The sequence below is a fragment of the Vicia villosa genome, linkage group LG1, assembly GCF_029867415.1.
Source record: "Vicia villosa cultivar HV-30 ecotype Madison, WI linkage group LG1, Vvil1.0, whole genome shotgun sequence".
In the NCBI taxonomy this organism is placed as follows: domain Eukaryota; kingdom Viridiplantae; phylum Streptophyta; class Magnoliopsida; order Fabales; family Fabaceae; genus Vicia; species Vicia villosa.
The window spans coordinates 35,647,784-35,661,621 of record NC_081180.1 but is presented as its reverse complement, the minus strand read 5'-3'; positions in this window follow the sequence as shown (position 1 = coordinate 35,661,621).

Sequence of the window (13,838 nt, the reverse complement as noted above, 5' to 3'; positions counted from 1 at the left end):
ATAGAGTGAATGAGTAACTTCAAATTCTTTGCTTTTCGGTACCTTTGAAATTTTTTAAATTTAACTTGAATAAAAATACTTCATAAATATACATCATTTTAACAATTCTCCATATTTTTTTATCCAGACAATGAATTTTGGTCAAATCATTTTAAATTTCCTCAAAAATTTATTTTCCCTCATTAACATACTTCATTCAAACACACTCTTAAAAGGGAACTGTTTGAGAAATGGAAGTTTAAAAATAAACGATGTTAGTGGTAGTAATGGCGTAATGGTGACAAATCTACTTATGCTATTTTCAAGAGTCATTTAGGCTTTCTTTGGGAGTTTGGAGAGCAGGGGAAGGAAGTACTTCGAAAAATGTTTTTAAAAAAAAAATAATTTTGTATAGAATAGTAAAATAGTGCTTATCATTAACATGGTTTTAATTTTTTAAATACTATAACAATAAAAGTTATATTTAATTATTTTGTCTAAGCCCTACAAACCCCTCCTCCAATACAATTATTTAAAGTACTCAAATTAGGGGAATTTTGGTTTTTGAATAAAAATAAATCTTTTAAAATCCTCCTCACCAAAATTCTTCTATTCTTTTCACTTAATCCTTCCATTTTTAAAAATTTTCTCTCATTACTTCACATCCAAACTCTCAAACAAAGCCGTAAGAAAACATGCAGAAATTGATAGTAATTCAAATAGAAAGAATGACACAAGATTTAAAGAATGGTTAAATATGTTTGTTGTCCTCCTAAATATGGTGAATTTCGTTTTTAGTACTTAAAAAATTTCCTTCAAAGAAACTCTACGTATCATTCACTTATGATTCTTGAAGTTGTAACTTTTAATATAAATAATATCTAAGAAAAAAAAGCTGGAAATTGATTCAATTATTGTTAAGGGTGTCCATTTTGCTACTGATTTTTTGGTAGAGGTGTTTTTGTAAGGGTGTGCATCTAGTTTAAAGCTTTGTGAGACTGTGTTCTATATTTGATATTCCTTGTGCCTTATTTCTCAATTCTACATACAAGCTGTTTGATCAATGTCCTCAAATGGAAACCACACTCTGTAAGGCCATGATATGACGCAGTCGAAAGCCCTAGGGAATAATAAGCACTAAACCAAAAATAAAGAACAGAGTTGCAAGCGCAAATTTAGAATAAAACATAGAGTTGCAAGCGCAAAACCTATCAGATAAGTTGGAATCCACCGAAACAAAGAAAACTTCAAATTTTATTATATGAAAGATAACTCCTCCACGTAATTAGTGGCAAAGAAAACACAGAAATTCGCCATTAGGATAACTTTTGGAACATTGAAACATCTTCTTCCACTATATTCTCTCGGAGGAAACTCGTGTATAAATATAAGGGTTAAATATACAATCCTCTCTTTAATATATGTGAAATTCACTTTACCTCTTGAAATGTTAAAATTTAAGTCTTTTGCCTTCTAAATACACAAGTTACTGCTGTAATAATTGTTTATTATTTCCCCAGATTCAATATTTAATTTGTTAGTGATATGATTTCATGATTTAGTTAAATTTGTTTTGAAGCCCGCTGATGTAGTTATCTCAAGAATATTTCAAATGATCTTATTATCTTATCATTGTTTATTGAAAGAAAAAAAAAATCCATTCCCTTGTGTACCAATTTCGTAATTTGACACCATTAATTTGTTTCTATTTCACTCAGGTAGCTAGTTATAACACTCCTAAACTTAAGACTGAAAAACAATTCTTGCAACAGTGATTGTTTTCGATTAAACTTACAATAATTTGCATAAATGCTCCGGTGTTCAGGATGTAAATTGTCTCCTATTCATCTCTTTGGTTTAAAGTGTCTCATTATAAGTAATATTGCTCTGTTTCAATATTGATCAACTATTAAACAGAAACTTAACATAAATCACGCACACAACCACTAATATTGCTCTGATTCAAAACACCCCATACTGTCATGTTGTTATCAAATATTAATGGTTTGAGTTAATCACTTTGACAATAAAGATGTGTTCTCATCTTTTAATGACTAGCAGCGAAGCACTCTCCAATTTTTTGTTGAATCAACATGATTCTTGATGAAGATGGTTTATGTATGATGAAGATGGTTTATGTATAAATGCATGTTGAATTGCAAAGTCCGATGTCTTTTCTCATAGTATAATATAAGGGTTTATAAAGCTTAGAGGGTATTGCATAAGTGGGTTGGAATGAAAGTGGGCCTTTGAAAACTGAACATATGCTGCAACCAAATGGGCTTTAGGCATTGAATGGTTTTGAAATTTTTAATTTATTGAATAACAACTTAAATTATTAATTCTGTAAAAGTATTACAAAATAAATTACAAAAATAAATTATCTTAGTTATTCTACGTAATTAAAAATGATTTTTAAATTCTATTAATCATTGTTACATATGTAAAGTAAAATTTAAGAACCCTAAAGTTAAATTTTATTAAATTAAGGGGACTAAAATTACATTTAAACTTAAATAATATCATAATTTATTTTAATTTTTCTTTAAATTCTTAAAAGAAATATGGGACTCATTCAGTATTGTTTCTTTTAAAAGCAAATACATTCAATATAAGTTATTGTAAAACATTCTATAAGCATTCTCCTAAGGTTCGCGTGTCAAGGATCAAACCCGCATTATTTAATTCTCACATGATCTATGTGGAGGATATGCCATAAACTCCATTGAATTAAAAAAATTTAAATTATTAATAAATTGAACAACATATTATAAACAATTCAATTAATTAGACTTAAATAAAAAATCGGTTTAAATAGTTTAATTAATTACTTTAAAAAAAATATTTTTTCATATAAAAACTTCCAAAAAAAAAATCACGATAAGAAATATTTCATTATTTTCTAAAATAATAAATAAAAATTTTCCAGAAAATGAAAAAATATTGTTTTAATTTTAAGCTGAATTGAAACTGATTTAGCGATTAATTGTATTTTTTTATTGTAATGTTTGTTGAAAACTGATTAATTGTATTGGTTCAATGCAATTCATAAATCACGAATACATCTATTCATCTATTGTAATTGTAATGGTGATAAATTAACTTTTGATATTTTCAAGAGTAATTTAAGTGAACATACAAAAATTGGTAGTAATTGAGATATAAAAAGTGACAAGTGATATATAGAGTAGATTTGATTCAGTTTTTGAAAAAAAAATTATTTGAAGCAATAAAAATAAATGATTTTATTTCTATAAATAAATTATTTTTTGTTTTAATTTTTAAAATTGTTCCATATTTAAACTATAATTTGTGTTGATTGATGATGTATGCATTTGGAATTGGTGATACTGATCTCATAAACGGTTACGTAGGGTGGTCCTACAAGATTGGCACTCTAAAGCTCAAGTTTGTTACAAAGTCCAAAATGAGTATAGTAAAAAATTGGAGATCAGAAAGTGTATCTTGAATCTTACGTGTGCTGACTATATACCTTGGATTGGTAGGGAGATGTTTAAACCATGGGTAAACCTTCCAAATAAAGGGATGCTTGTGAGGGAATGTGTGAAGACATGGAACAAAAACAATCTAACATTCAAGAGGAGATGTCAGCCATTGAGGAGAAAACTAGTCATGTTGAGGCTTACTATAATGAGCTAAAATTCATGGTTCCCATTTTGTCTTAAATGCAAAAATCATCAAAGTCGAGTCCTCCTTTGAGGCACGAAGGAAGCCTCGACTAGAGAAAGACACGAAGGCCCGTGCTAACAAGGCTCTCATGGATATTTAATAAGAGCAAGAATCCCGAGTTAAGGACTAAGAGGCCCATGATGATTTGGTGGCCGGGCTGAGGAAGAAGCTCGATGAGTCCCTTCATAAAACTCTGAAAAATATGTATGTGGCCTTCAATCAGGAAGCTGACTAGGTGGAAAGACTTCACTCATACATAACTATTTCCCGCAACTTAACATGTTCAAGGTTGTCTGGGAAGGGGCCTTGGGGAATAACCTCGGTGCAACATATCAAAGTGGAAATGCATGAATTCCTTTTTACTTTTAATTGCCTTATCTGTAATGTCACCAGGGTGTTGTGCCTTTGCAAGAATAATAGTATTTATATATTTACCTTTTTATTTATTCTTTTCTCTATGTATGATGCAATTTATTTAGTTTCCTTCATGGTCTTTCTGCTTTGTTATCTAGGTTTTCAATGACTTGACTTATAGGCTCCAAACTACCTTATGGTTTTTGCCCTTGCCGTGTTCGAACTTGGTTGTTTCTGTAAGTCGGAGTTTATCCCATTAGTGCTATCCTCACTAGATACAGGAGGCCATTTATCGCCTGTCTTGTTAAAGATATTCAGCATGTTCATAGAACTTTGTAGTCCCGACCGATGCAAATTGGATTACAAACTGAGTTTTGTCGTTGCTAATTTCGGTCGAGAAAAGTTGATATTATTCTTCACCTTCACTAGGAACCATCCCCAACCAAAGGTATGGTTCCTGTCCCCACCCCCGGGTTTTATCCTGATCCGGGACAGGCATCTCCAGGGCGCTAGTGCCTATGCTCTTAGGGTAGCTAGTTCTTAAGAGGGGGCATGTCAGTTGCGCTTTTAGGGCGTTTTGGCGGGAAACGAATTTGCATTATAAGAATGACTATGTTATCCTGCCGAGGGCAACAATAATATTTGCACGCACAATATTTCTCATGGTTAGAAAATTTATTTACTCAAATTTCAAAGAGCCTGAAAAATACTTATCTTGTCTGGAGAACCACAAATTAGGCATGTGCAACCTCTTCTCAATCTCCTCCCTGATCGACTATGTAAAGAGAGAGTTTTAGTATTGATCCACCAAATGAGCAAATCCAAAAAGTACGCATTTGAGTGTCTCACACTCGATTTATCTTCTTAGCCGACTTTATCTATCTTCTTTAAGTTTGTTGCTTCTGCATACCCCTGCCCCGAGGGGTATAGCCATGTAGCTAGCATATTTGGGATTGGCTTACTTGGTCATGTATGTCGTATGCTATTTATCATGTTTGAATATACATGATTGGTCGCACGTGGGTAAATGTTAATGACTAGAAATTATGTGCAGTCGGCTGAGGTGCTTACCCACTTGCTCGCGTTTTGAAAAGAATTGGAGCTATCCAAGCGTGCTCCATTGACGTCGGTATAATCTATACATGCATCATCTCTTTTCTATAGGTTTCCTTAGCCACTATGACATTTAGGGGTAGTAATAGGCTAGGCTTTAGAAGGCTTGAGACTAACATAGGATAAACTTGAAAGGCCTGAGCCTGGTATATGGTCGATTAAAGAGTTTTTTTTACCGGACTTGACCTTTTTAAAAGCATGGCCTGGCCTGAAAGTTTATTAAAAAGCATGTTTCTCATTAAGGTTTTCAATTAATCCATATTACATAAGAAGCCTTATAGACTGACCTATATATGCATATATAGGTCCTCCAATTTAGGATTTCTTCTGATATATACATATATAGGCCACCCTATTTAGTTTTTTTTCCAAATATATATATGCATATATAGGTCAGCCTATTTAAACTCTTTTTAATATATACGAAAATATAGGTCGGCCTATAAGATTTCATAGACTTTTTTAATAGCCTAAGTTTGGCCTATTTAATTAAATAGGCTTTTAAAAAAGCCTAAGCCTGAAATTTTTATTAAATACGTGTGGCCTTAAATAGGCTAGGCTATATGCTCATGTAGGCCGACCTGGCCTATTCCCATCCCTAATGACATTAGAGAGTCATTCCATGTATTCGTTTTCGAAATGAGATTAGCGTCCAACAATCATTAGACCATCCTGGCAGTAACTTCAACATTTTCTGGAGACTTCCTTCTTCCTCACTGTGAGACGTTCCGAGCATTGGGATCAATGTTCAATTGATGGTATGCTACATGGGGTTGGTGCCAGGAATTTCATGTGGAGAAAAGGCAAAGAAGTTTGCGTTAGCCCGAAGACACTTAATCAATGTGTTTTCTATCTTGGAAAGGAGGTCAAACTCTATCTTCACGAATATGGTTGGATTATCATCAAGCTGGAAATTTTTGAAATCATCATCTGGATATGGTTTGACCTTGTATTCGTGCTCGTCAAGGTCAAACATTAACTTTCCTTTGAATTTCCTCCGCTACACCTGGAGAGAGAAAGTTTAGGTATGACTTTATGGATGCGCCTTTCCACCTTCAAGTCGGCGTGACTCAAGATTAGTTTCTCGACGTTGTTGAGATAGGTTATTTCAAGGTGCATCGGGGAAGCTATGACATATAATTTTGCTAGGAAGGATCTGGAAAGGGTTTTTCTGATAGTACTCTTAAAAAATACTATCAATAAACGAAGGGTTACCTTTCTTTTGCTTTCTCCTTTTCCAAGCGATATTGGTGGATCATTCATTCCACATGGATAAGTTATAAAATCTTTGAAAGCCAAGGCTTCCGCCATTGTATGAACTCATATATGGCTGCTTGAGTTCTACTTGCTCGAGTGTTCAACATAAAGGACGTTACACGAACTTCTGTTATCCACGAGGAATCTTGTTATTGTGCAATCTACTATCGTGATCGATATCACTAACGGTAATTATGCATTCAGATTTCCACCTACTTTCTCGTGATCTAAAAATCCTAGCATCATATAATCTTCACTTCGCGATTAGGTATCGGTCATTGCTTGGATGAGGTACTCAAACGATGGATTTCCGCCAGATGTTTCTTTGGCGAAGATCTAATCAATGACCGATAATTGAAGTGGAACAAGATCAGAGGATTTCACAAAGTTCTTCGGTGCGGCGTAGGAGGTTATTATCTCTATTTCTTGGTGGTTTTGGTAGGGATGTGTCTTTGGATTAAGGATGATACGTTCATGGAGTTTAATTGAGGAGTTTTGCGGGAATTCGATGTCGTTTCCACATACTGCACCACTATTTCGTACAAGAACCATAATTAATTATGATTGATGATTGTAGGACCCTAAAATTGGTGAAACTGGTCTCTGATACGATGGTACAGGATGGACCTATAAGGTTAGCATTATAACTTCTAAGTCAGTCCAAAATAAATATAGTAAAAAATGGTGATCAAAATATGTACTTTAAATCTTACATGTATTAATTATATACTTTAGATCACTATTGGACCTATGCATGAGTGAACCTTTATATTGGACATTCGCTCATCCTAAAACAAAAACTTTTTTGCATATAAATAAATTTTCTTTTTGAAATATAATTCTTCAAAAAAATTTGTCATTATTTAATCATTATTTTAAAAATAAGTTGAACTTGTGTATAAAGGGATTAAAAATAAAATATAATCTATTTATAGAGATCAAAAATCAATTTTGGTATAAATTTTGATTTCACAAATATATTATCTTTTATTTTTTATCCTTCTACATACATTCAAATTTAACTTATTTTAGAAAGAGCTATGCTATCATTACACCTCTTTCTCTTACACCTATACCTTAAATTTAAACAAAGAAAACTTTCTTGCACAAAGATCAAGACAACATAAATTATTAAAAAAAATAGGATACATGCATCATTCATATATATATATATATATATATATATATATATATATATATATATATATATATATATATATATATATATATATATATATATATATATATATATATATATATATATATATATGGGGTTTGCTAACGTAGACCCATTTGTTTTTATGAAGGTCTATTTTAGCAAGTATTAACTACAAAATAGTTAAATGCACTTTAAGGTGCATGTTGCTAAAACACACCTTCGTAAAAATAAGTGGGTGTATTTTAGCAAACTTCTGTGGGGTTTGCTAAAATACACGCACTTATTTTTATGAAGATGTGTTTTAGCAAGCTTAATTACAAAATAGTTAAATGCACTCTAAAATGCATGTTGCTAAAATAGTCCTTCATAAAATCAAGTGGGTCTATATTAGCAAACTCACCATATATATTTTAATAAGTGTACGTTTATTGAATGTTGGAAAATTAAAAATTCTACCATTAAATAAATTCTACCATTTTAACCATATTTTAATAAATTCTACCATTTATTTAAGTAGGTTTGCTAACGGTAGACCCACTTGATAAATGGTAGAACTTATTTAAGTGGGTTCTACCATTTGTACCATATTTTAAATAAATTCTACCATTTTAACCATATTTTAATAAGTGTACGTTTATTGAATGTTGGAAAATTAAAAATTTAAAGCATATTATTCATTTAATTTTGTCAAATAAAAAAATAGATAATGTTAGTCTTTAATTTATATTAAATATTAGAATAATAAAAAGAAAATTATTTATGGTAATTATATTATTATAGAATTTCTAAATCTTAAACATTAGTAGAAAAGTAATTCAATAAGGTGATCTCTATATGGAATAAATAAATCATAATCTATCTATTTATTTATTTATTTATTTATACTATTCTATAATCCTATAACTTCTCTCACTAATTTTCCCTCCAAAATCTCAATTAATAAATTATATTAATAATAATAAATAATAAATTAATTAAATGATAATAATCTATCTATCTATCTATCTATACTATCTATAATCCTATAACTTCTCTCACTATTTTCCCCTTCAAAATCTTAATTAATAAATAATAATAATAATAATAATAATAATAATAATAATAATAATAATAATAAATAATAATAATAATAATAATAATAATAATAATAATAATAATAATAATAATAATAATAATAATAATCTATACTATTCTATCTATCTATCTATCTATCTATCTATCTATCTATCTATCTATCTATCTATCTATCTATCTATCTATCTATCTATCTATCTATAACTTCTCTCACTAATTTTCCCTACAAAATCTCAATTAATAAAATAATAATAATAATAATAATAATAATAATAATAATAATAATAATAATAATAATAATAATCTATACTATTCTATCTATCTATCTATCTATACTATTCTATAATCCTATAACTTCTCTCACTAATTTTCCCTACAAAATCTCAATTAATAAATTATATTAATAATAATAAATAATAAATTAATTAAATGATAATAATAATCTATCTATCTATACTTCTATACTATCTATAATCCTATAACTTCTCTCACTATTTTCCCCTTCAAAATCTTAATTAATAAATAATAATAATAATAATAAATAGTAAATTAATTAAGCAATAATAATAATATCAATTAATAAATAATATTAATAATAATAATAATAATTAATTAATTAATTATTTTAATAAAATCGTATTCTGGAACAATTTTAAGTGATTTAAATCATTCTGAAATCGATGAAATCTATATACTATCTATAATCCTATAACTTCATATATTTGAATAATGTATGAAGAAATTGTTTAAAATGATTAAAAATAAAATTTAGTATATTTATAGGCATCAAATTTTTTATTTAATAAAATAAATCATTCTTATTACAATTATTTTATTTATGGAATATGAACGAAATCAAACTTATAAGTGATTTAAATCATTCTGAAATCGATGAAATCTCTATACTATCTATAATCCTATAACTTCATATATTTGAATAATGTATGAAGAAATTGTTTAAAATGATTAAAAATAAAATTTAGTATATTTATAGGCATCAAATTTTTTATTTAATAAAATAAATCATTCTTATTACAATTATTTTATTTATGGAATATGAACGAAATCAAACTTATAAAAATATGTTTATTTGTTTCGGTATTTTTTTTAATCAAATGAAGATTGAATTAATTCAAAAGCAATGGAAAATACAAGGCGATCGCTCGGATCCAACACTTAAGGAAGACAAAAAGAAAGTAACAACTGAAAAATCCATCAGCTTTGCTATATGTGGCCTAAGATTCCTACTATACCAACCCCTATAAACAACCATATCTATAATATTATCCATGATTTTACCCTTATCAACAGCATTATCAAAACAAATATTGTTACGATATTTCCACACACCATAAACAGTCTTCGCAACAACTAGTTTCAGGATGGATGATCTCCATCCTTTTCCATTAGTATTCTTGCTCAACCACAAAATTTTCGCATCCTAAGATTGCGGAATACGACTAACCTGAATCTAAACAAGTATTTTAGCCCAAATACGAATTATTTCAGGATTTTGGTTCGATTTAATTGTATTAATATTTTCTAAAATTTATAAACGAATTTTTAAATTTTTTCTAAAAAAAAAAAAAACATATTCCTCTTAGAATTTATTTTTGATAAAAGCACAATTCCATTTTCTCGAATTCAATGTTAAACTATTTTTCCTCTCATTTACGGAAATTTTACCTTAAACCCTATCAATTATCCTCTCACCCCTACAATTTACATGCTTTAGTCAAAATACTCATGAGTAAATAATTTATGTTTTAAATTTTTTTATTTTTTTCGTTATTTCAATTTGAAGTTATCTGATCCAATGAAAGAAAAGTGAGATAATTTGAGAAAATTATGCATACCGGAAGTCTTACCCTGAAGTTTTTTTCAATCCACAAAATGTAACGGGAAGTCTTACTTTCAAGTTCTATGAACACAAAATAGAAACAAAAGTCTTACTTCTAAGTTCTCTCAACCACAAAACACACCCAGAAGTCTTACTTCCAAGTTCTCTGATCCCCAAATGAACTCCGAAATCTTTTGAGTAAGATCTCCGATCTTGTTTTTATTTTAGCTATCAAATCTCTTGTGTGATATTCATTTGATCATTTTTTTTTGCTAGTGCCTCAGCGATGTGCACGTGTCTCTCAAGTAATTCCTCATGGAGGCATAAGATGGCGAGCTCAATAGACGATAGATGTACAGGAAGACTAGATTGGTGCACGTGAGGAGTAGCTACTATAGTATCCCGACATGCCGTACTACATATCTCTTCTGGTACGATACGAGCAACATTTTGCCTGCCACCTGTGGTGCAGAAATGTAAGTAAATCTCATTTACTTTAGGTTGAACTAGTAATATATCCGTGCGTCCGCACGGGTAAATATGATTTAGTAGTGTAAAATTATAGTGCAATTTGAGAATTAGATTTATGCATGTTTTGCTGCTTAGAATTTAATTGGTTATGTCCCATGACACTTCATAAAATATTTCATTCACATTTTCAACATTAAAGACATGTACAAATGAGTGATAACTGAACACCTATTAAATAATAAACTATCTTTAGAGTAAGAATGAATCGGTTTTTCAATATTGCAATATATATTAATATTTAAAATATTTCATCATTGAAAGGATCAATTTAAATATTTTTTTTGTCTAGATCTAACTAATTGTGTCTAGTGTCTCTTTATCAAGTGCAAATTAACATTTATATATATTTTGTTAGTTGGATCTAACTTGTTGTGTCCAATAACATTAAAGACAAGTGCAAAGTTATAATGAGTTGATGTAATATGATTTTGAGATAGATATTGTAAAAATCATACCAAAGCTAAATAATGATCTTATGTAGCAATGATTATATATAGAATTGTCATTCATTTGTGTATTTATATAGAATTGTTAATAAAAATAAAATAGGTATCGTGTTGATAGTGTCCCGTAATAAAAATAGAAAAATTGACATTTGAAAATAAGAATTTTGTGTCTCAAATAAAGACAAATGTTAATTAAAATAAAATAGATATTTTACTGATAATGCCCCGTGAGAAAAATAAAAATTTTGACATTTGAAAATAAGAATTTTGTGTCTCAAATAAATTGTTAGCAAAAATAAAAAATGTATTTTGTTGATAGTAACCCGTCAGTAAAGTAGAAATTTGAAAATAATTTTTTTAATAATTATCAACAATTTTTTAATAATCATAAAATAATTATGTTTTTTGTTGAGTGAATTTTTACGTGTTCCTTTTCGTTGCATTAAGAAATATTCAATTTATTAATTTATTTATGTTTAGAAAAATAAAAAAGGAAAAAGAAAATTGAGGGGGGAAATTAAAATAAAAGTGAAAACATTGGAGAGAGAACATGTGAAGAAAAGGTGAGACAAAAGAAAATGCAATAGTCAATACACATGTCACTTGGACATTTGTTTGAATGTTGGAATATTGACTTGATTATGAAAAGACAAAACAACCCTTTTTGTTTTGTAAATTTTAAAAGAGTGAAGGACATTTTTGGTAGAATGGTGACATCTTTTATTAATGGCTAGATAGTAGATAACTATTAAATTCAATTATTATTTCTATTTTATAATTTACACTTTAAATTGTTTTCATGAGAGCGGGTTCCATAGTATATCTCACTTTGTCATTGTGGGATGGCTGAATAACTCTAGTTTATCTTTACTCAAGAGAACTAGCTTAAAAAAGATTGATGCTAACTTGGTATCTGCTTTTGTGGAGACATTGCATCCAGAGACATTGTCATTTCATGTATCATTTGGTGAGATAAGGATCACTCTTGACGATGTATTTTTTCTTCTTCGCCTTCATATTACGAGTGATTTTTGGATGTCCCATTAGGTATCAATTAAGAAGGTGTTTCTACACTTGTTCTTGACCTTCTAGGAGTGACCATGGAGGAGACTACACGAGAGGTTCGTGCTTATAAGGGTCCATATTACTTTTTAGAGTAGTTGCATATTTTATTTGAGCACCAACAAGGTGGTTGTTCAGGCAGTTGTGGCGAGCACTCCATATAAAGTTGATGTTGGATACCTCAAGTGATATTATAAAGTTTCACATCCTCAGTTGGCACCACCACTTCATGATGTGCAAAGAACACTACTTGTTCATGATTATGATGCAAGATCGTCAAATCTGAGATATCACTAATTGTTTCTTTGCTACATCGTAATATCAATCACATAGGTGGTGATGAGAATGACCCTGATAATGTACACTTATTTCGAGTATTAAACTTAGCTCTGGGCGGTCAATTAGATTAGTTGATTTATATATTGTTCATCTAAGACTTATGCATTTTTAAACTCGTGTTATTATTATTTTGAGACTAATGTATTTTTACACTTATATCGTCAATATAATCCAACAATCATAAAATACATAAAATTATTTCAAGCCACCTACAAATAATAAAATTGGAATATTTTGAAAAATATAAAAGTGATGGGGTAAAATTCGCCTCATCTACCTATAGCGCTGTTGTGAGTAACTAAATTTATCCATAGAAATCTTGTGGGTAACGGTAAAGTGGGATTTTGTGAGTTATAAGGGATTTCATATGTTTTTAAGGGTTGTAATTTTAAAATTTTAGAGGTATTTTTTTATAATTTTTGAAATAATTAAGGGGAAGTTAATTCAAAAAAAAAAGAAATAATTAAGGGGAACAAATAAACTCATAGTTTTATATAAACGGGTTTGGGTTGTTTATATGTTTGAATTTTGATTCATCAATTCAGAATATTAGGGTTTAAGATTTTTCAAATATTCAAAAAAATTGTTATATATCATTTTTTTTAATATATCCAGTACGAAGTATATGTTACCAATTTTTTTTTTTAAATCGCTATAAATGTATCTGATATTTAAAATTTCTGATATTTAATCATACATTTATTAGAAAACAATGCATTTTTATCGAAAATTTTATAAATATCCGATATGTCTTCAAATAAACTCAAATAATCTAGTATTTATCTTTTTACAATATCTAATATTTCTTCAAATAATTCAGGCAAGGACAACGAAAAAAATCATATAAGTACCTTTTAAGAAACTGAAAATTTGATGGCAAAGAAATAACGAAAAAAATCATGTATAGAGTGTCAGGTTTAAGTGTGATTATTGGACTAGAACAGGAGTAGTGACCCATTTCCAAATCGGATAGAGGAAAAACTACTTATATAAT